This window comes from Rhinolophus sinicus, chromosome 1 (assembly GCF_057876585.1).
Source record: "Rhinolophus sinicus isolate RSI-liver-muscle chromosome 1, RSI-T2T, whole genome shotgun sequence".
Classification (NCBI taxonomy): domain Eukaryota; kingdom Metazoa; phylum Chordata; class Mammalia; order Chiroptera; family Rhinolophidae; genus Rhinolophus; species Rhinolophus sinicus.
In genome coordinates this window covers 93,898,618-93,922,766 of record NC_142501.1, presented here as the reverse complement: position 1 = coordinate 93,922,766, position 24,149 = coordinate 93,898,618, and the positions used below count along the sequence as shown (strand labels likewise).

Below are 24,149 nucleotides of genomic sequence, written 5' to 3'. Positions count from 1 at the left end.
CTTTAAAGGAGGGCAGCTGCTCTAATTTAATGCAAAGACAGGAGCCCTGAGTCACTGCCAGCCTGGAAGGGCTTTTCATCTCTAAGTGTGGAAGGAAGAGTTTGTCTGGCTCCTTGGGAATGACTGTCTGATGCCACCTGTTCTTCACAAGGTAACAGTTGAGTCAGAGCCCTGTCACCTGGCGGAATTAACTGTCCGCAGTGCAGACCAACCAGCTCTTGCAGGCTTCCTGTCCTCCCACCTTGAGGGATGGCAGGAATGCACTGCCGTCACTCAGTCCTGGGGCGCCTTTGTGTGGGATAGGAAAATGCACCCCTTCTTCTGAGTGGGTGCTGCTCCTCCCAGGTGTGTGGTGTGCTGAGTGGGGTCATAGGCTGGATTTCAGCCTGCTCTCCCCAACCCTGTACCTGGGCAGCTTGTGTTACTGTGCATGGTGGCCAAGGCAGGAGCCGGGTTTGTTCTGGGTCAGGGTCTCTAATGCCTGTGTGAATGTGTGTTTATCTTTCGTTGCTTGTTCCCCAGATGATTTCTGCTGCCAGTGCTAAATGTCCTTGAGATTTCAGCTAGAGCCAGGAGCACTGGTAGCGGGTGTAGTACATTCACCGCACAAGTGAGACGTGGCCTCACCCTCTACCCAACTTCATTTAGTCCTTTCAGACTGTTATACAGTTGTCAAAGCATCACCTTTGACCTAGGGACTCCTAAGTCATCTTGACACCCAAATTTTTTCCAAAATTGTATTTGGCACCAGAGCACAACACAGTTTTCTACCAAGTTTCATATTGGTAAGGGCAGCATTATAAGGAACCTCGCTTGCTTCCCCCAGTCCAGATCTGTTCCCCAGATGTGTGTGGAGCTGCTAGTGTTCACAGCTGACCCCTGCTGACCTTGGCAGTGTAATAAATCAAGATGCTGAATGTCTGAGGGCCAGAACCACTTCTTTTCCCATTGAGTGCTCTGGTCTCCTCCTGGAGGGATGAACTTGCCTTCTTTCTTTGACACATTAGGGCTCTTTGGGTGGAAGTGGGGATAATTTGATCTTAGGATGAGGCACTCTTGGGCTTGTCTTCTGAATGTTATCATCTGCAGCTTATTAGCGGGGCAAGTAAGTTACCCTCTGAGCCTCAGTTTTCTCATCTGCACATGAGAATTGTAGAAGTTCTTACTAATTAGGGTTGTTGTGAGGACCACATGAGAGATTTCTGTGAAGTGCCAGCACAATGCTTGGCACACAGGGAAGTTCAAGAAATGGTGATAGTTATAATCAATAAGAGATGACTGACAAACCGCAGGCCTCCTGCTTCTGAAGCAGGGAGTAGCTGTAAAGTCTTACCTTGAAAACTGATTGCTACAACCATTCACAACAGGAAGAAGACAATATGTGATTCTTAAAAAGTGATTTGTTTGGTTTATTCGGATGTTGACTGCTTTACTGCTGGGAATAAGTAAGAAATGGTCCTTGCCCCAGGAACTCACAAATCTGGAGAGACGGTCACATAAACTGGTTATTGGAGTATAATTAAACCTAGGAGGTGCCATGATGGAAGCCATTGTGGGATATGATAAGGTACACAATCTATCTTTGATAGCTTCGTCCTTTTTTTGTCCTGCTTTCGGCTGACCTTGTCTTTCTACAGTAAGTATGGGACGGAAGTAGATGGGGGAAAGCTAGACTTTGGCATTATTTAACAAAAAAAAATATTCTTGGAGGACTGATGTGTCCTTGGACGGACCTGGAGTAGAAGCGTTAGGGAGTGTTTCTTTGGCTTACTTCAAAGTAATTATGTAAGGAAGCAAAGGGAGGTAGTGGAGAGAATTTAACCATGGTGCCATTGGTAGCTTGTTGTGTGACTCAAGGTAAGTTATTTTATCTCTTTCAACTCCTACTTGTGTCATCTGTCAGGAGGGGACATGAGCATCTACCTTCCATACTCATAGAATAATGTGAGGAGAAAGTAGGATCATCTATGTGGAAGTGCTTTGAGAAGTATGAAGGGTTACCGACATAGTGGTGGAGTTGAAAGTCCACAGGCGGGCGTCACTCCACTCTCTTAAAGGAAGACGGCAGTGTTAGGAATCAGCTAGAGGGAACCTGTGAAAGGGTGTAAGACTGAGCATGTGCTGTTCCTTGTCCTTCAGACCTCTGCTTTAGGTTACTTGCTCAGAACAGCTTCCGTGACCAGCTCATCATATGGCCCCTCCTATTATTCTAAGTCACTGTCACTTGTGCATTACCTTCCTGGTCCTCGTATTTTGTAATTATGTGCTTGTTTGCTTCCTGGTTATTGTCTCCATCCTCTGCCAGACAGTCTGCCCGAGGAAGGACAGGCACTGTATTTTCATTGACCTATGTAAAGTCAATGAGCCAAGCACAGAGCCTGACATATACTACACACTCCGTAAATTATTTGCTGAATGAAGTAAAGGGTGGCAGTGCAGACACACCAATCTTCTGCCTAGAACACAGCTGCTTTGTGGGTGCGCAGCTGTGCATCCTTTTCTGGCGTGGGTACCGGGGTGCAGAGTGGTGTCTGTAACTGAGACTGCTGTAGCACCACCGGGTCGCGGGTTCTGAATGCCACCAGCTGGATCTGTGACTCATCTCTGCCTTCCCCCACGTGGCCCTTCCTGCCCACTTAGAGGCCCTATGTTCACTTGTATTCACGTATACACTGAATTTGGTGAGTTTGTGCCTTCAAAAGGGAAGTCTCCCTCTGGACTCTGGAATGTGGTTCCAGGGAGTTGACAGCTTGCCAAGCAGGGACCATGTGTCCTGTGTGCTATTTATAAACTGCACCAGCCTGGCTCTGGTCAGAGAGCGCACCGGTTGGGCTCCCAGCTGTCTGCCAGAGCTCATGCCTGGCAGCTCGGTAGCAGCTCTGTGTGTGAGGTGCAGCCTAGATTCGTTCATGTGTCTGCTGGTGACTCTCAGATTCCTGTTCTCTCAAGACACTGAAAAGATGCCCTTTTTTGGTTTTGGTTTATTTTTTGACTTTTTTGTTTAATGGTAGTGTAATGTATGTTCTTAAAGTGTACAAATTTTAAGTTTACACTTGAATTTTTATATATATAAACATCCAACAGGGTTCAGTCGGGATTTGAGCCACTATGAAATTTGGGGACTAAGGGATTTAGTATAGGAATTGGCCTTACATAGTTGTGGGAGGAGTTGGGGAAGGGAAGGTCCAGGTGGGGGCTGGAGGTCGGAGAGGAGTTACTAACCAGTCTGCCTGAAGCAGTGGCATGGGCGGGCAAGTCAGAGCTTTCACGGAAATCTGAGAAGCCAGGCATGTCCATTGCCTAGGCAGGACCATGAAAGAGGAGCTTCTGGAGAGTTCTGTGGGAAGCTGTTGCCTCTGGGTAACTACTTTCCACTTGTGTCCACAGCCAGGTTTCTGGTGCTGGGTCTGGGGCTGTTGTTCGTTCGCAGGTCTACAGTGCGGTAGAAGAGCTAGATGCAGTGTAGATGAAGGAGAGCAGGCTCCCGCCAGGCACCTCGTCGCTGTCCTTCACTACATTTGACTGCTGAGACCCTCAGAGCACAATGCCTGCTGCTTTCATCCCACCTTTTAAATCCCATGCAAGCTCTTCTTTGGCCAGCTCTAACTCAGAGCTCCAACTGGGGGTTCTGGGAATCAGAGTTTGCAGCTTGGCCAAGCTGACACAGCATCGTCTGGCATATGTGTAACCACCACCCAGATCAGGATCTCAGAGGCTCCCTCTTGCCTCTTCCCAGACAGTGACACCACCCCACAGATGCCATCACTGTTCTGACTGACCTGTGCGTAGATTTGAATTGTGTTTGCCCTTGATCTTTATGTAAATGGAGTCGTTCAGTATGTTCCTTTTCATGTCTGCCTTTTGCTCAGCACTGACCTGCGGGTTTCATCACGATGCTGCATGTCGCAGTCGTTCATCCCCTTTTGTCGCTGCGTGCTATCCCACTACATGCCCGCACTGCAGCTTGCTTCGCGTGTTGCTGTTTTTGGTCATTTGGGTGGTTCCCCGTTTTGGAGTATTATGAATAAAGCTGCTATAAACATTCTTGTCCTTGTCTTTTGGTCAACATAGGTATTCATTTCTTTTGGATGTACCCCCAAGAATAAAATTGCTGACTTTTATGGTAGATGTATGTTCAGCTTCAAGAACTGCTGCTGAGCAGTTTTCCAAAGTGGTTGTACCAGTTTACATTCTGTGTCAGAGAGTTCCACTTGTTCGTATCCTTGCCTACTCCTGACGTTGTCTGTCTTTAATTTTCGTCATTCTAATAGGTGTTTAATAGTATCTCTTTGGGTTTGGTTGCCATTCTACTGATGAATAGTGATACTGGGCATCTGTTCAGATGCTTTGTGGCAATTTGGGAGTCTTTTGGGAAGTACCTAGTCAAATCTTTTGCCCATTTTTCATTGGATGTCTGTTGTTTTTGTTTCTTTAGTTGGTTTGTACAAATCCTTTATATATTCTGGATATCACACTTTTCTCAGTTACAAGTCTCCCTTTGGTATTAAGGAGGCGTGCTCATTCTAAATCGGGACAGACGGGGGTTCCAGTAGTTACTTATCACCCCTTTCTCAGGGAATTAATACACTGTAGGATTGGAAGTGAGCAACCCAACTAATATGTGTTTTAAAAATAAAATATTGGCCCCACAAGTATTTCTACTCCTTTTTAAAGATAAAATTTATCTTGAGCACTCAAAGTATATCCTCATGAACCACAGATTGGAACGGTGGGTGTGGGTCTGGCACTCTGCCAAATGCTGGGGGTAGAAACTTGACTAAGAGAAACCTGCTCCAGAGCCCAGTGGGAGGTGTGTGGGGAGCAGAGGAAGGACCTGTGCTTAGGAAGAAGGGAAGAGCGAATTTGTTGAGAGAAAATGGGAAACAAAAGCCCAATGGGTGAGTAAGTTCATCTTCATCATCTGCCTTAGTTCAGAGAAGATGGAAGGAGAGTGTGTGTGTGCGCCTGGGTGGGGAAGCACACTGTAGGCGTGAAGACAAGATATACAGGAACGAGCACGACACATCCTGGAGCAGCTTGCAGGTGTTAGTGAGGGGTGCGTGTCGGGGAGCAGAGGGTGATGAGGCTGGAGGCGAAGCAGGGGCCAGCATGGGCTGGCAGATGATGACTCCGTCTGTCAGTGAAATGGCGTCTCGCATATGTAAACGGGAGAGGCAGGATTCAACTTGTTTATTAGAAAGATCACTTTGTGAGAAGTATGCTATATGAATTGGGACTTGAAACTTGAGGCTGGGTCTACAAACTTGTATGCCCATGGCATAGCAACATTATTCACAATAACCAAAAGATGGAAGTAGCCCATCCATTGATGGATGAGTATATACATACAGTGGAATATTATTCAGCCATAAAAAGGATGAAGTTCTGGAACCTGTTACAATGTTGATGAACATTGAAGGCACAGTGCTGAATGAAGCAGGCCGTACACGAAGGACAGGTACTGTATGATCCCACTTACTGAGGCTCCTGGGATAGGCGGTCATAGAGACAGAAAGTGGAATGGTGGTTACCGGGACATAGAGGGGGCGGACATGGGGAGTTACTGTTTAACGGGTACACAGTTTCTGTTGGAGAGGATGAAAAAGTGCTAGAGATAGTGGTGATTATTATACAATATTGTGAATGTACTTAATGCTACTGAATTGTATACTTAAAAATGGTTAAATGATAAATTTTATGTTTCTGTATATCTTAATACACACACACACACACACACAGACAACCTGCAGCAGGATTTAGATGTAGGAGACCTAAATGGAATCTTGACTGTTGGAAGACTGCAGGTGGAGATGATGACTTTCAAGGCAATGCGGCTGGAAAGGAGGGATGTATAAGAGAGAAATTTAGGAGGGACAACTGATAGTACCCTGTACTGTCCTGCATTCCCTGCAGTACTTAGCACAGTGTGGTCCCTGACCCTCATTTTTTGGCAACGAGAAGAATGTTGGAAGTAAGGCAGATGTGGAGGCCGGCCCCTGGAATTCTGGCTTGGGTGGATGGCAGTTTTACTAGGGTTGCAATTTAGGGGAAGTGACAAGTTTAGGAGAGAAGCTAAAGAGTTCTGTTGTTATTTTTTTTTTTTTAAAGATTTTATTGGGGAAGGGGAACAGGACTTTATTGGGGAACAGTGTGTACTTCCAGGACTTTTTTCCAAGTCAAGTTGTTGTCCTTTCAATCTTAGTTGTGGAGGGTGCCGTTCAGCTTCAAGTTGTTGTCCTTTTAGTCTTAGTTGTGGAGGGCGCAGCTCAGCTCCAGGTCCAGTTGCTGTTTCTAGTTACAGGGGGCGCAGCCCACCATCCCTTCCAGGAGTCGAACCGGCAACCTTGTGGTTGAGAGGACACACTGCAACCAACTGAGCCATCCGGGAGCTCAGCGGCAGCTCAGCTCAAGGTGCCATGTTCAATTTTAGTTGCATGGGGTGCTTCCCACCATCCCTTGCGGGAGTCGAGGAATCGAACTGGCAACCTTGTGGTTGAGAGCCCACTGGCCCATGTGGGAATCGAACCGGCAGCCTTCGGAGTTAGGAGCATGGAGCTCTAACTGCCTGAGCCACCGGGCCGGCCCAAGAGTTCTGTTTTGAGTAAGCTGGCGTGGCGGTGCCCTGACATATTCTGAGGGAGATGTCCAGGCGAGAGTTACATAAACGAATGAAATGAAAAGTTACATGGCAGAATGAAAGAAAAGGAAAGGGTCGGGTCGGAACCCTTGAGCCTGTTACTTGCCAGTGTGGCAGAAGTTAGAGGAGCGTCCGGAGGGAAACCAGGGAGCAGACTTCAGTTGTCTAATCCTTTGTCCTGTGCCAGACAGGCTATTTCGGTGGCTCTTAGTGACGGCAGCCTTCTGTCCTGGGGTGCTCCCTCCCCATGCCAGGCTATTCTGGGGGGCACAGGCACCCTGGAGTGCAGCGGTGAGGAAGGAAGGTGACGTGGACTCAGGGACTCAGGAGGGGGATTTGTCCAGGCCTTGCCGCTGTGTGTTGGGACGTGTGAGCCTTTGTCGTCTAACCTGTGCTACTTTTCTGACCCACTCCACTGCAGCACTCCCTTTGCTCACATTCTGCATACGAATGAAAATGGGCAGCTTTTGGGTGACATCAGTGTCAGGATAAAAGACTTCTGTCAAGCCCTGTGATCCCACGGATAACATCAATTAAGATGTCTGTGTGTTTCTGTTTTAAAGGTCAAAGCATTTTTGTCATAAATTTCATTTCTTTTGTTTGCCCAGTGATTTGGAAAATTATTGGATTTGGGAATCATTGCTTTACAGTGCTTTTGAAAGCATACAACTCTCAGGAGCATTTCAAGACTTAACAGAAATGCATTTGATTCTTTGGCTCTAGTACTGAAAATCTGTCAAGGTGAAGAGAGATTTATGCAAGACTACTACTGAGACATGGGGGTGGGGTGCCAGGAGGTATGAACAGATTAAAGGCTAATTTGTTTTAGTTCGAGAAGCACGGTTCTCAGTATTAGTTACTTGAAAAAAAAAAGTACAAATTTCCAGGTTCCCAAGCCAAGCCCAGGCGCGTGCTTCTCGTGCAGAGGCAGAACTGCTGCGACTTCTTTCTGTGGCCTGCCCTGAGATCTTCCTGCTGCCAAACTGGCAGCATCACCAAATGGATACTAACTTCTGCCTTCATATCCGTCAGCCTCTGAAACCTGACTAAGCCATACTCATCTTCAGTGTTGGGAGTTACTAAAACCCCATCCAGAGTGATGGACATGTTCTAAAACTAGGTGGTGGTGATGGTTGCATAGCTTGGTAAATTCACTGAAAGTCACTGGATTGTACACTTAGAACAGATGGATCTTACTGTGTGTCACTTACGCACCCCTCCTGCCCTTAGCACTGTGCCATCTCTTCTGCCCCAGCACTGCCCTTTGAGGGCAGCCAGAAGCCCTGCTCCAAGTCCTTCCAGTTCTTGGCCAAAGTCCTGCAGGGTTCTGATGTCAGGAATTTGGCCGAGGGTGGCTCTCACCTGGCTCCTCTCCACTTGCTCTGCCCAGGGTATCTAGCACCTAACCTGGTTGGCTATCTGCCAGGTATAAGCCAAGCCCATTTCTGTTTCGAGACTGTAATAAGGTGAGAAGCTCAGGTTCTCCAGGGCCCAGAGGCCAATTACCCAGTTTATGATTTATTCAGATCGTATGACTTTTTTTAACCCCTTGCTGTTTGGCCATTTCATTGCTCTGTTAACACCCAAGTTACAGGGTAGGCAGGGAATTTCCGGGAAACTAAATCTTGCAGTATGGCCATTTCTCAACAGCTCCATTAGAAGGTTCCGTGTAAGAGGAGGTTAATTAATGATTCCAGTTGTCTGTATATTTGCTAACCGCTTTCCCCCCCCAAATTATCAAGGTGATTGAAAGTCCGAGAAAAATGTTTCCTGCCTTCCACCAGATGCCAGTCTACCCAGTGGTACCACAGTAGTGGAAACAAGTTCGGTTCACTGTCTGTTATGACTGGCTTTCTTTGGGAACAATAAGTGTCATGATGGCTCCACTGTCATGTGGCCACGCTGTGACACACCGGCTTGTTAGGAATCACATCTGCTGTTACTAACGCGGATTGAGGCTTCGTATGTACAAATGGGTTAAGTTGTCCCCCAGGAGGTAGGCAGTCAGAGCACAAAGAGGCTGCCCTTCTCGATGTCATCCTCGCAGGATATTTATTGAATTCTTACTGCCTTCAGACTAGAGTTTGAGATGCTCTCGGGTTTGTGGTTCAATGTCCTGAAGTATAAGTTTGCTTAGTTAAGGTCCTTTAACGGGGTCTTTGTATCTGTAATGTCCAGTGTCTGGATCAAACATGTATTTGCATCCACGTCTCCCTGTCTTGAGGTGAGGTATACTCAGCCTGTACTCAGAAGGGGAACCTGAGAGGGTGGGATGCGCTCAGATCAGTTCAGTCAGCTTGGTGCTGAGTGGGCCTGAGTCTCGGCGACAGCACGGGCGTCCTCCAGGTTGTGAGAGGGCAGTGGCGTCCTCGGCTTGCCTTCCTCATAAGCCTGGCTTCCCTGGAGGCAGGCCTGCCTCAGCCACAGCTGGTGAGAGGTTGAGCAGCAAGTAACACTGTGGACACCCCTAGGGAGCCCTGGGCTCACTCACATTGTAGATTTCAGCCCCCAGAGCAAGCCCGAGCGTTTGCCTTCTGTGTGCCTAGCCTGCAGATCAATGAGCAGACGTTCTCTGCCTGGGATCAGTTAGGCACAGGTTTAGAAAACCAGGTGGTGGGCTTGGAACTGCTAGTAAGCTGAGACTCTGCTGCTGCTGGACCAGAGAAGAATGCCTGGAGGTCACCCAGGGCTTCTGGGCCATCCGGCATTGCCTTGCAGGACTAGGGTGCAGTGGAGTGTTGCTCTTTGGCCCTTTGGGGCTGTACCACCTAACTCATGGTGCTGCATTGAGAAAGGATGAATTAATCTTCAGTAGAAAAGCTTCGGTAGGCTATTGGCTTTGAGTCCAGAGTAGTTGGAATTTTAGAGTCCAAATGTCTCATGGCAGTTAATTTTGGCAGTTGGTCTTAGGAGAAAAGAAACTGAAGTTTTGGCTGTACTTCAGCACCCCCTTGAACAGGGTGGGAGGTCCCCCTAGGGCAAGGGGGTGGCATAAGTGGGAGAAGTTGTGGGCTGTACACTTTAAAGAGCCTGCCAGGGCTTTGCAATAGTCCTTAAGCATAAGAAAGAAAGGTTGTTATTTCGTTTCTCTGAATGTTTCGTGTCTAACCAGATGGACACTCCCATGTGAAGGGCTTAGGGAGAGCTGCCAGAGTGCTCCCCAATGCCAGGGCTCTGCCCGAATCAGAGTGGAGTGAGAGGGGGGCCTGGAGGCTCATCTGACCCAGGGAAAGCTTCTGTTTGGCTGGGACAATGACGCCCAAGTCATACACCCTTTTAAGCTAATTTGGAAGGGAAAGTATATTCTGTAGAGCTGGTTTAAGATTAGCCCTCTCGGTTTCTTTCTGTTTTGGACACAACTGAGGTTTTCTCCGTGAAAATAGTTGGAAAAACAATCAGGGCCTTGGAGCCAACTAGCCCTACTCCCTTCTGTGGCGCGGAGCCAAGGCAGATACAGTCAGTTTGCTTGGTGCAGGGCAGGGGTGGTGGGGGGTGGAGTCCATGGGGGGAGGTGGAGTGGAGGATGTGGGGCAGGGTGGAGGGGTGTGTGGGGGGAAGTGGAAGAGTGAGGGAGAGGTAGGGGGATGGGGGCAGGTGAAGGGGTGTGTGGTATGGGGGTGAAGGGGTGCATGTGGGGGAGGTGGAAAATTAAGACCTTTTTCCTGTGTTTGCTGCCAGCTTCCTGAAACGGCTTCTTACCATTCCTGTTTTGTACCCAGTCTTCTCAGAAGAGTGCATACTTGTCTTTGGCTAGATCACCTTCCTGCCCCATTTCCATCTCCATGAACCCTGTCGGGTATCTGGTGAATCCTTTTCCCTTTAGATTATCTAATGCTTAGGAGCCTCGAAATCATATAATACCAGGGACTTAGGGGTCCTCTGGTTTCTGAAAAAGTAAATACCATCTTGGAATGTGAATTAAAAACACTAACCCTTTTCATAATCATAAGCCATCCAGAAAGGGCTTTGGGAACTCAGGTTTGGCTACTTCCGTGTTCTTCTCTCACCCCCTAAATCAGTAACAAGTTAATAATGAACTAATAATCACATAAACGCCTTTTGTCCTTTTCTGTACTTGTGTGATATTAGACATTGTGGCCCAAGTAAGCCTTTCATGTATCTTCTCCTTCTTTCCTGGCACCTGCTTTTCCACTAGCATGTGTACTAAGTGCAGGTATCAGAATGAAGTCCTCTTCCTGCTAACTAGCACCCTATGAGCTAATGGGTACACAGACAGGGCCATCATTCCAGAGCCGGGTGGATGTGTTGAGAAGGAGGTGTGTAGCGAGGCGAGAAGAGCACAGAGGCGGGAGGGATTGGCATCCCGGGAGTGGGGGTCCTCGGTGCTCCTGCAGTAGGAGTTTCAAGCACACAGGGAGGAAGGACGCAGCAGACACAGGACTGCTGCTTGAACAGAGCTGAGGAGGCTACTAAGACTCTGGTACGTCCCCAGAACTACACGTATCACCTAAGAAAATGGTTTGTGTTTGGAGGTGGGGGAAGTAAGGCTGGGGCTGGATCTTGATGGGCCTTTTGAACCTTGCCAAGGACTTGGATTATTTCCTAAAGACAGTGGAGGGCTGTAACGGAATCACATTAGTTCATAAAAAACACTGGCACATGTGGAGGATGGACTGGATATGAATTAAGATTAGGAGCCTATTGAATATACACACTAGAAATCATGGGTGCGTCCACCAAGGTAATGGTAGGGAGATGAACTCAATAAAACAGAGTCCTCGAGAGTTAGAATCCAAAGAACTTTGCTTTTGGTGGATTGGATTGACGAGTGAAGGCAGAGAATGTGAGAGGACCCCAGATTTCCATTTGGTGGGTGGATGGTGGTGGCATTTGACTATCTGAGGGGGTGTGAATTTGGGGAAGAGAACAGAAGGTTCTGGTTTGCACTGCTCGGTTTAAGGTACCTGTGGGATGTCTAGATGAAGATGTTTAGTAGCATTTGGATCTTAGGAGCAAGGTCAGAAAAGGTAAAACCTTAGGGGTTGTCTAATTGTGTGAAAGAGAGAGGCAGATGAACTAATTGGAGCTGTCTCAGAGAACTGAGCAAAGTGAGGGCAGCGATGGAGAAGCAGGAGTCAGGGCCAAGGGAGGGACAGTTTCTAGGAAGAGCTGCAGACAGGGAACCAGTAAGAGAAGGACTGAAGAGTATCTGAGCCTTTCACAAATAGAAAGCCATTGTCAACCTCAGTAGAGTGATGGAGACAAGCCACACTGGAGAGGGAATGAAAGACGGACAAGAAAGGAGTCAATAAAAGGTCATAGAATGATGACAGCACGAGTACACTGCTCTTTCAGGAAAGGCGCACAGTTGGGGGGTGTAGAGTGGGGAGAGAGAGAGAGAGAGAAGAAGGGAGAGATATTAAAGATTAAAGATGGAAGGCTAAGGGGGAAGTAAGCTGTAGTGAGGAAATTTAAAATGTATGATGGATGGGATGGTGGTGCTGGCTGCACAACAGGTGAATGTACTTACTGCTACTGAATGTACACTTAGAAATGGTTCAAGTGGGCGGGGGGAATGTATGCAAGGTGATGGAGCCTGTTTCAGGGAAGCACAAAGGGGATGGGCTGTGCAGCCTTGTACTGGGGGGCCCTTCTCACAGGCGGGGGAGGTAAGGGTAGTCTGTGCGAGGCATCCTGTCTCTTCTGGACGGTGTGAGACGCGAGGGCTCTGAGAGTGGAGGAGGTGAGGCTCGAATAGGGGGTCTGAGAACACAGCCAGGTTTCCGGGAACCAGTGCCACTTCTGTAGAAGAACTGCGGGGCAGTCCTATGGCTGAGGTGTTTGTGTCGTGTAGCCGCATCAGTCTGCACTGCTAACTTTTTTTCCTCCAGCAGTTCAGAAAAGTTGTTTTTGTCGCATCCCCGTTCCACTTCTGAAGCTGGTGTTCCAAGTGTCTAGTGATCTGTCTCTGTTTGCCTGCCTCCCTCTCTGCCTAATCTCCGGGCAACCTTATCAGAAACTGGTGAAGAGTGAAATGCACAATAACCCTGTGGCTCCCCCTTGGCGTCCTGCCTTGGATAAAAAGTGCTGCCCTTTCAGACACCCTGGGCTTATGACAGCTTCATGGTTTTCTGACGCAGATTTTAAAAACACACACAAAACTTGGACTTAGAAATATTATGGGTCCTTTACTTATCTCAGGGGAAGTGGGCTGGGGGCTGTCGTATAGCGTTTCATGACACTGATACCATTCTTCTTTTCCAGAAACCAGTTTCTTTTTATAGGGAACAGTTACTCTGAAACTGTTTGGCTGTTGAAAACAAAGCTGCCTCCAGGTCTTGGCTCCTGTCCTGCTCTCCTCTCCTGCTAGCAGGAAGAGGGCCTGAGCCGGACGCGGGGTGGGCAGGGCATGTAAGGAGGGGCCAGAGCAGGCACGGTCTTGAGAAGAAGCAGGTCTCCAAGGACCCGAGGGCAGAAACCATCTGGATCCCCCTGTAAGATCCCTGAATCTCTGGGTCTGCTTCCTTCTCCCACCCTGTGGCACTTGCCTGCAGACACTCAATCCATTTCCCTTTGATAAGAGTTCTGTCTCACATCTTAACAGAATTCTGCCTGAGTCCCTAGTCTTCTGGGCAAGCTGGAAAGTTCATTTACCTGTTCATTCATTCATTCAAGAGACAGTTACTGTACTTGCTATGAACCAGGAACTGTGTTGTAGATATGATGATACAGCTGTCAGGCATGGCCAGAGGAATGAGTCCCGGGAGACCAAGGTTGGCCTATTAGAGTTTATTTGGCTGTTTGAGCTGCTGCCAGAGGTCAAGCTAGAGCAGAGGGAAAAGACCATAACCTCTGGAGCAAAGAGGGCTGTGGAGTTTTATAGGAGGGGTAAACAAGGCTGTTCCCCCTTCAATGACAAAGGGTTTCAGGGCATGACCAAGCCCTTGAGCTCCACACCCTGGCCCCAGGTCGCTTTCCAGACCACCTTTCCCCTCCCCCCTCCCCATCACAGGCCCCTAGGAGATAAAGCAAGACAGGATCAAGACAAGATGGGTTTTAAGATAAGGTTTCTGCTGCTGGCCTAGATATGGCTTAACAACAGCAGTGAACAAAATGGCAAAAATCCTTACCTTAATAGAGTTTACATTCTAGAGAGAAAGACAAACAATAAATAACATTTAGAGTATGTCAAGTTGCGGTGAGTGCTTTGGGGAAAACCAGGGCAAAGGCTCAGCAGGCTGGTGCATCTGTTTGCAGTGGCGTCAGGGAAGGAGGCCACACTGAGAAGGTAACAGTCACACACCCCGGTGGTGAGAGAGTAGGTGATGCGCACACGTCAGCTGCATTAGAAGTCTGACGCCCTCGGAGGCAGAGGCTTTTTCCTCTGTTCATTGTACTAGAGCCTAGAAAAGTGTTTGGCACATGATAAATGCTCAGTAATGTTCCTGAATGCATGAATGGATCTGGGAGAATATTTCAGACAACAGGAGCAGCAGTGCAAAGGCTGAAGTGAGTGTGTCTGGGGCGGCAAAGTGTATAAGGAGCAGCAGAGACGCCAGTACGGCTGAGGGGGTGAACAAGGGGGTGGGAGCAGGGGGGTGAGAGATGCAGGGTGTGTGTGGGTGCAGATCTGATAGGGGCCCCCGAGACCTTTTTAGGGGCTCATGAGGTCAAAACTACTTTGATAATTATACTACTTGCCTTTCCCACTCTTGTATGCTCAGACTTGTGCAGTGGAGTTTTCTACAGGCTGCATGATATGGGCTGTTGCAACAGATGGAATGCAGAAAGCAGGTATGAGGATCCAGCTGTCTTTAGCCAGACATTAAGGACATTCGCAGAAATGTAAAACAAGGTCACTCTTCTCGCTGAGTTTTTGTTGTGGGAAATATTTTTTCCATAAAGACGTTAATTATGTTGCTATGTAATGGATCATTCTTTTTTATTAATTTTATTAGGGAATGTTGGGGGACAGTGTGTTTCTCCAGGGTCCATCAGTTCCAAGTCGTTGTCCTTCAATCTAGTTGCGGAGGGCGCAGCTCAGCTCCAAGTCCAGTCGCCATTTTCAATCTTTAGTTGCAGGGACCTCAGCCCACCATCCTGTGCGGGAATTGAACCGGCAACCTTGTTGTTGAGGCCTCGCACTCTAACCAACTGAGCCATTGGGCCGCCCTTCTGTAAGCTCAGCGGCAGCTTGTTGTCTTCAATCTAGTTGTGGAGGGCGAGGTTCACTGGCTAAATCAAATAAGGTGAAATTTAATAAAGATAGTTCAAAGGTCCCTATAGGTCTTGAAAGCAAAGCCCATGAATACAGGGTGAGGGAGACATGTTTTCAAGGAAGCACACTAGTGTAAGAGGGCTTGGAGTTGTCCTGTGTGGTGTGTGTCAGCAGTCAGGGGCATACTCCAGTAGAGCTCCTTAGTCCTTTAGTCAGGCTTACAGTCTCCTGGAAGAGTAGACAATAAACCAAGGAGTCATGTATGAGGTCTGCCAATTCAGTTTGTGAACTCATCCTAGAAAAAGTGCTACACACCTCATTCCTGAATACCACTACAGTTACCTTCGAAGTACTCCCCCTGGGAGGCTATGCACCGACACCAGTGCCTAGTCCACCCTTCAAAGCAATTTTGGAACTCTTTTTCTGGAATGGCCATCAGCACTGTTGTCATATTACCCTTGATATCCCGAGTGTCATCAAAATGTCTTCCTTTCAATATTTCCTTTATCTTTGGGTCATTGGGAGCCAGATCAGGTGAGTAGGGAGGGTGTTCCAATACAGTTATTTGTTTACTGGCTAAAAACTCCCTCACAGACAGTGCTGTGTGAGCTGGTGCATTGTCGTGATGCAAGAGCTATGAATTGTTGGTGAAAAGTTCGGGTCATCTAACTTTTTCACACAGCCTTTTCAGCACTTCCAAATAGTCAACTTAGTTAACTGTTTGTCCAGTCGGTACAAATTCATAATGAATAACCTCTCTGATATCAAAAAAGGTTAGCAACATCATTGCCACAAGTTTGCGAACTTAATCGTCAGACCTCATACACTGTGTCATGTGGCAACACAGCCTGAGGAAAAATAAAGCAAGGTGAGGGGAAGAAAGGGGATAGGTAGTGTGTCAGGAAAGGTTCCTCTGGCAAGGTGGTATTTGAGCAAAGACCTGAAGACAGTGAGGAAGAAGCCATGCAGCCCTCTGGGTAGAGAGCATCAGGCAGAGACACTGGGAAGGGCAAAGACCTGGGTGGGCAACCTGCTGGGCGTGCTGGATGACAAGGAAGGAGGCAGGTCTGGCTAGAGCCTGAGGAGCATTGGAGAGGGTGGTAGGACATGAGCAAGGGGTGAGAGAGGCCAGTCACTTGGAGCCTTGTAGGCCCGTGGAAGGACACTGGACTTAACACTGAGATGGGAAGCCATTGGAGCAGTTGAGTGGAGGCATGGCTTGATTTGATCAGCATTTAAGTGAATGCTCAGGCTACTGTGTGGAACGTACTCGGGGCTGGGGTGGAGGGATTGGACAGTGGGCGCAGGAAGAGGCTACCGCTGTGATCCAGTGATGGTGACAATGGGCACTCTGACGGGTGTAGAGGAAGAGATGGTGACGAGTATTTGGATTTGGGCTCTGTTTTGAAGATGGAACAGGCAGAGCTACTGAAGAATTAACTATGGGATGAGACAGAAATTAGGATAATTCCAGGGTATTTGGATTGAGCAACTGGGTGGATGGTGGTGCCATTGCTGAGATGCATAATACTAAGAAAGAAGCAAGCTGGGGTAGGAATGGGAACCAGGGCCTTGGTTCTGTGTATGTAAAGTTGGAGACACCTGTCAAATTCCAGGTAAGCAATTGGGTATTCAAGTTCAGAAGAGGGAAGACAACTATTTGGGCGCCATTGACTATCTCTACTAAAAAATGGTATTTAAAGCCAGGGGACTGGAGGACATCATAAGGGGCAGGGTTTTTTTTCAGAGAGCGTTGTGTCTCATTAATGGGTCATGAAATCAATACAGTGGGGACCAGCAATTTTTAAAAATGAAATAGAACAGAAAACATCAGAATATCTCAGTAGTAAGGGTAAATTTTGTCTGTGAAAGTTTTTAAAAATTACATTTATATAAATGTGTATGATTTAAATAGTTTGAAAGCCATAGCTGTTTAGGGAATGGATGTAGATTGAGAAGAGACCCAAAAACTATTTGATCCCATAGCCATTTCAACATATAGAGGTTGGGGACATGAGAGGGACCAGCAAAGACATGGAAGTGGCTAGAGCAGCAGGAGAGGTGTCCTAGAGGCCAGGAAGAGGGGTGATCAGCCGTGACTCGTGCTGCATATGGGTTATAGGTTGAGAATGGACTGTTGGACTCCACAGTATGGAAATCAGGCATGTCCTAGGAGACATTTCTGTGGAGTGGTGGGGAGGAAGCCTAATGGTTGTTGAGTTCAGAAGATTGTTGTGAGTGGGAGAAGACAAAGCCATGACCACAAGCACAGACAGTTCTCTCATGGAGTGGAGTGTGGAGTAAGCTAGTCAGAAGGCGTGGGAACAGGGCAGATGAGAGGTTTTCTGTTGATGAGAACGGTTCAGTTTGTGGGGGAGGGATTGCTGCAGGAGAAGGGGACCGATGCAGGAGGCAGTGTAGTTGAGTAAGGGAGAGGGGCCGGGATCTGCTGCACAGGTGGAGGGTAGCTTCAGGTAGGCATGTGGGTAGTTGCCTGTCCATTGTTGTAGGAGGGAGGGTAGATGAGATGGGTATAGGCATTATGTTCGGAGCTTGTGGCAGAAAGCTAAGAAGGGGAAGAAGCTGGTAACCATGTCGAGGTAGACGTGGCTGAAGCAGCTGAGGAGAAGGTGGAGATCACACACAACCAGGGACTGTTATGTAGAAGAGGAACTAACTTTATTCTGGTGCCTCCAGGAGGTAAACTTTGGGCCGCTGGCAAAAAACTATGGGCAGAACGCTTTCGGTCTTGTATGGAGAAATTGAGTCCTTGGGAAATGAACATTTCAGGCTGCCCAGAGCTCAGGAAGACCACTTTGCAAGGTAGAAGGTTGCCTGTCCCTGGAGTTGTTCGTGTGTTGTGGATGGCCTATGTGGGCTGGCTGGTTACACACCAGGGGATCCTTCAGACCCCGCCCAGCCTTACCATTGTGTGTGTGGTGATTCACGCAGTTGGTAGTAGGCTGATTAGACAACTGAGAAACCCCAGATTCTGTTCCAGGTTGATCTCTTGCCAGTTGTTTGTGTGTTCTGGGCAAGCATTCTGAAGCTTTAGCTACAGGGTCTGCCCCTGGGAGAGGGAGGTAAAAGCTGTCCCGAGTGTCTTTATGGGACCCTGATTTTCCCAGCAGCTCTGCATTCATCTTGATGGGGCACTGATACTCCTTTGGACTTTTGCGCTTTGGTGTTCTCTGAGCCTCTGTGCTGCAGTGGCCCTGGAGGTTGCCCTGCCCAGCTGCCAGCCAGACCACTTCCCAAGTGTGCACACGTAGGTGGCCTGGTAGCCATTAGTCAGCCAAACCTCATGGAGCACCTACTGTGCGCCTGGGAGTGGGTACGTAGTGCTGAGTGAAGTAGGCTGGAGCCCAGCTTTTGGTTGTGCTTTCCCAGAGCCCCAGTGAGCCTTTCTCATCACCCTGAGAGCCTGGGTCACGGCCGTGCTCTCAGGTTAGTGGGGCAGGAGGGTGGGCGGGATAGTGTTGGTCTTTTGGTCACTTTGTAACTCAGCTCTGTGCTCTTGGTATTGGGTGGGCTGAAGCTCGCTTCCTGTCCTGCCCTCAGTGCCTACGTGAGTGCAGTAACGTTAGGTAATTCAGAATGCTTTGTGGTGGCCTCTTCACAGGTGTTGCTGATGGCGGGGTGCTGGGCCCCCTGGAGTGGGGACGGATAACTACGAGTCAGTACTATTTTACTTGCTCAGCTTGTCAGCAGCCAGTGGGAAGAATTACTGTGAAACCAGACCGTCCTTGCTTCCATTTATGAAAGGGCTCCATTTCAAAGGAGCAGATGCAGTGATAAATCGTGAGAAGGAAAAGAATCCTGTATTGTGTGTCCCTGCTAAATTTACTTGAAATTGCATATCCATTGATAACTGGGCAGCTATCTCCTAGCAGACAGGGCCTGTCTGTGATCTGTCTGTAGACTGGCAGGCTTTGGCTCGCGGGCAGTGAGGGGCTGGAGCATGCTTTCTGTGAGCTTTTATTTCCCACACTGTGTTCTCAGGTGGCTTTCATAATGGCCCAGGCCTTGGGCTCTGACATGGACAGCTGTGGATACGAACAGGGCTGCACTGCTTTCTTGCTTTGTGACCTGTAAACTTCTTTAAGCAGCAGTTTCCCCAGCTGCCAAGTGGAGATAATATATTCTATCTTATGGGGTTGTGGTAAAGATTAATGAAGACAAAGTATAGATCTGAAAGCTAGTCACTTGTCAGAATGGTAGCTATTTTGCTGTTATTAACGTAAGTCCTTATGTGCATCTCGGTGTGGCAGGAGCCGCCTGACATAGATCTTAGCCCTTTAGCTCTCCCTCCCACCCAGTGCCATTCTCACGCCACCTGGAGCAGATGGAATGGACAGCGTGAAGAGTGATGATGGAACAAGGAAACTTTTGAAATATTTTTCTTTTCTTTCAAAAAACAAAACTCTCTGAACTCTCTTATTCTGTTATATAAATTGCCATTTATTTAGCCTGCACATAATCTTTTGTTGCTGGGATTATGAACTAGATGGTAATAACAATACTGCCATTTATTGAGTCTTGCTTGTGCCTGGCACTGCTAAGCCGTTTACACTCATTACCTCAATTTCTGCAAGCTCTGCGGTTTGGTGGCTGATTTCATTGCACAGATGAGGAAACTGTGACACTGGGCCTCGGCCTTGTCCTTCTCGCGTCCTTGTTTCTCTGGTTTCCCCGGCACCAGCCATTGTGTTCCCTGTGTTTGGCTCTGACTTGGACTTTCTGGTGTTTGTGTGACAACCACGCATTTCTCCGCTGTGTATGTGTTCTTACTGGCTTTTCCTGAAGAAACAGGTTGTTAGCAAAGAGAGAAAAACAAAAAGTTAGAGACGAGATGACAAAGGGGTTAGGGTCATAGCAGCGTCTCTCAGAACTGGAGACTTGGGAGAGAGCCCATGGCCGACCTAGTCCCGTCTCTTTTCAGACCCCCTCACAGTCGAAATGTGCTACAGTCTTGCTAGTTGCTCTTCTTAGAATGTCACTCCCTGCCCAGGCTGACTGTGTCATTGTTGATACCACTTTTTGGTAGCACATTAGAAATCTCCTCTGTAACATCTATCCCATTCTCCTCCACCTCCCCCAGCCACGCAGGCCACGGCCAGTGCTTCTCCCTAGGACTCGTCCTTCCAGGATGGAGCTGCCAGGCTCCCATACACAATCCCATGAGGGGACTGTCCCCTCATCAACGTCCCAGAAATCTAGTGCATTTCCACTGCAGGTCAGGTTACAGCTACAAAGATCTGGTCCCCTCAGGCAGCTCTGGTCCTGGTGGATTGGCAGGTGCACATGAGAAGCAGCTCCAGATGGGAAGGGGCGTGGTGGTGAGGGTGGGGCTGGCTTACTGTTTCCTCCGCTCCTGCTGAGTGTCAGTTAGGTGCTAAATAGCATGGAAAGTCAGAAAAGAACTGTGGATGGAATATGCCAGAAACAAGAATACATGAGGAAAACTGCCTTCCTTACTGTTGTGGGCTTGTTTCCCAGGTACCGAGAACTTGATCTGAGGGCTGTGAGAGACATGGAAGACGCCATTGGTACAGGAGCTGAGAAGCAGTTCCAGGTGACAAGGAGTCTCACTGCCAGGTGGTCGGATTCAGTCAGCCCTTCCCCAGCCGAGGGCCCCATTGTTCCAATCCACAGATGATAGTGGCCTGAGCAGGCCTTGTTTCTGAGGCAAAACACGAAGGAATCTATAATCTGAAGTATTTTTCGTCTAAGTTTCTTCCCAGTGACATTCCAAAATATGCTTCCTATGTGTCTGCTTCTAAAGTCTGTTTAATAAACAAGTCACACCTCTGGCTGACTAGGCTGGGAAAGGAGCATTCATAGATTTCTTTATAAGATTCAGATTTGCTGGTATATTAATGGTGCAGTGCTAGGGAGACAATTAACTCAGCTCAGCTCTGGTTTCATTCTCTGGAAGTATAGTTCTTACTTTGTTGTCTTGTTTCCTTTTTCTATTTTTCAAGATAATTCTTCGCTACCCCTCAAATAACTACCTACCTACTCTAAGATCTAGACATTGAGTGTTCTCGTAGCCAACAATGAGTCAGTGACGACTGACGCTGTACTCTTGTAAATAGAAACATGAACTGCGCTCCTACGTGTACTTCACAGGCGGTCTCCAGCACTTTCCTCTGCAGCCAAGGGGTGTGCAAGGCTTCTGAGTCAGCAGGCAGCTGCCGCGGGGCAGAGCATGCAGGATGTTGTCAACTGGCAGAAATTGCTCCGATGCCCATGAAACCTGGCATCACCTCCTCTTCCTCTTCCCTCCATAGGCTCCTCACTTCCCGTACCCCTTCCTTCCACACCTGGGCTTTTCTGGCCACTTCTGGCCAGGTTTCCTGATCTCTAGGTTCCTGTGATTATGAAAGTCGCCTTTCCCAGGATACTGGGATGCAGCGTCCACAGGGGTGGCCCAAGACGGGTGTGATCTGGGTTTGGCCTTCGGGAAAGAAGGGAGGGAGGGCAGTAACTGGAAGGGCCCTTCTGTATTCTCCCAGCTGCTCAGGGAACCAGAATGCGGCTGAGTCCTGTTGCTAAAGAGACTGGAGGAGGCTGGCAGAGCTACCGAACATCCTGGAGCCCTGTCACAGTGTCTTCCTGCTGCGGTCATTTGGCTTGCAAAGTAGGAAAAGTGAGGCAGCCCCGGGGAATTAATCTTGTGTAGCCTTACCTTGGGTGCCTGTCACATTGTTCCAGGAACCAACTTACCTCGATTTATCTGTTGTCATTAGTGACCTGCAGGTCAGAATCCCTTCAGCTGGGCACTTAATACTTGCCTACCGCTTGGAAGCAGGCCCTCTGCAGCTGTGTGGGAGCTGCGGCTACACCCTGTTCATTTGAAAGTGTTTTCTGTCGACAGAGAGTTAGGGCCATTTGTTAGTTGAGGTATTCTGTGGGCTTGGACTTGGAAGTTGCCCATGGTGGTTAGCAGCTCTTTATTTCAGGCAGAGTGGACCACAGCCACCAAATGGTTGTTAAGCTAGCCAGCACAGCGCAATTCTTCTGGAACACCAAAGCCTGAGATTCCTTTCTGGAGGTGTGGGCGCAAGGCACACGTTATGACATGGAAATGCTTTTAGAAATACATGTTCAGGATCTTTCGTGTGTTGGTTTTAGCAAGAAAATTATGGTACTGAGTGCCTCAAATCCTGGCAAGGAGTGGAACGTGGCTGCTGTTTATGAACAAAGAAAAATCATCTTCTTCTCCACACAGGGCAGAGAAATCAGACCAGGTGTGTTTAGAGCTTTGCACAAGCTGTGACTCCGGTGGCCTTAGCATTGCCCGCACAGTAGGCACGCAGGGCCAGCTCACAGACTGCTCGGCTCTCCGTTTGTCGGACAGTGGCTAAAGCCACAGTGTCCCCACTGAGGACCCTGGCGGAGCAAGCACTCCGGGACCTGTGTGTTTAGTCCTTTCGTCTGCCTTTGCATAAACACATCTGTTTTTTTCTGCCTTACAACCATCTTTGACTATCATTTCTAAGATAAGTCTTGGCTTGTAAGAAAAAGAGTGGGTTCTCTTTAGGAACTTAAAAATATTTCCCTTGCTGCTTACTGCTACCTAGGAAAACTTTTATTTAGGGGAAAAAACTGAACATTATTTCCAGTTAATTCCATTTCTCATCGGACTCTTGGCCACGTGGATATTGGAACAAGCTGTGTTTCTTAAGTAGCGTAATTTTTATATCCAAAGCCAGGAGGGGTAGCTGAGTAAGTGACCCATTTGAGAGAAGCACGTCAGTGTGTTTTGGGTAAAGAATGACCATCTTTGACTTGGCCTCCACAGTCCGTGAAGAGTGTGTGTCTGTTGACAGAAAACGGGGGAATGGCAATTCCTTGCAGTTAATTATTACTTTCTCTCATGAAACATAAGACTCACCTCCAGTTGATTTGGTTTAACTGTATAACATCGTGGTGAGGTGTGGAGAGAAGCAGAATGTCATTTCTCCTTCACAAAGGAGGATTCTGCCACTCAGTGGCCTGCCCACTGTAAGAGCTGCAGGACAGAAGGGGCCTCTCCCCATGCCCACGGTCTGGAACTTGGTACCTGGCCCCCAAGAACGGGTATCGTTAGCACATGCAGTTTCGTGGCTCCTCCCATGAGTGGGTTCACTAAGTTGTGGGTACTTCTTGCTTCAACTCCTGAACTCCCTTCCTCCATCTGTCTCCATCTCCAACAGTAAATCACTCCTCTTAGAACAGAGTTCAGGGCAGTCCTGCTGGTCACACTAGTGGTAGGCTAGGGACAGCCTATGATGGACATTGTGGCATGAGCACTGGGATCGTGAGGACTTTCTCAGCACGAGACTCGGAACTTGAGAATTGGGAGAGAGTTTTAGAGCTTGCCCAGTCTAACCTTGACTCACATGAGGGAAAACCCAGGCCTAGTGACATCAAGTGACTTCTTCATGGTCACAGCACCAGTATCTGGCATACACAGCTCAGAGCAATGTCACTGCTCGTCTTACCTCCCTGCCTTCCCTCTCTGTTGTTCCTGTCGTTTAGTTTTGGTCTTTGGACCTTCACTTCCTACCTCCCAATAATAAGTCTAAGTAGTGATGATAAAAGTAAAACGTGGTACAGAAGTGATGCAGACCCGGGGCGCATGTGGGTAAAAGAGCACGTAAGGAGCCATCTCCCGTCTCAGAGCTTCTTCCCAACAGACGCAGGAGAGTGGGTGTGTGGGTGTTTTTGGTAAGGGGAAGGTGCAGACCTGGTCATTGTTGTCAGATGTGTCTGTGGCAAAGTGGGACGGCTATGACATTGTGCCACATACGCAGCGGCAGGGCTTTTCAGCCCTAAGTCCCTGCTGCTTGAGACACTTTTCTGAACATGGTGCATTTTAGACAGCTGTGGAACCGCCCTTTGCTTCTCTTCACCCCTCCCTCCTCGGTGTCTCATCATCTTCTAAAGAGAGTTCGTCTTTTTCTGCCAGCTCTTTACAAGTCCACAAGTCCCAGAGCTGTTCCCCCAAGCTTCAGATTCATACCCGCACCTCGACCAAGGCAGTATGGGTAATGGGTCCCATGGGAACTCACCACCCCACCCTCATAAATGAGTTCTTTTGTTTTAATCCATGGGCCTGGTGTCACCATTTACTCAGTGGCCTACACTGGAAACCTGAGGGTCATTCTTGACTCACCTGTAAGTCACTCACAAGCCTTCCTGTTTTACATCCTTTCTCACGGCCTATGCTTCTTTCCTGCCTGCTGACACTTATGTATCCTAAAAGACTCAGCCGTCACCTCTAAGGGGCTCTCCCTCTGTATTCGTAAACCCCTGTGCCTCTCTTACTAATGATACTTGGCATAG

The 24,149-nt window shown here is 48.3% G+C and overlaps 1 protein-coding gene across 25 annotated transcripts in view; it reads left to right on the top strand.

Moving 5' to 3' along the window:
* Positions 1 to 24,149, top strand: part of MICAL3 (microtubule associated monooxygenase, calponin and LIM domain containing 3) — a 224,696-nt gene that overhangs the window by 67,077 nt on the left and 133,470 nt on the right. The window lies entirely within an intron of this gene.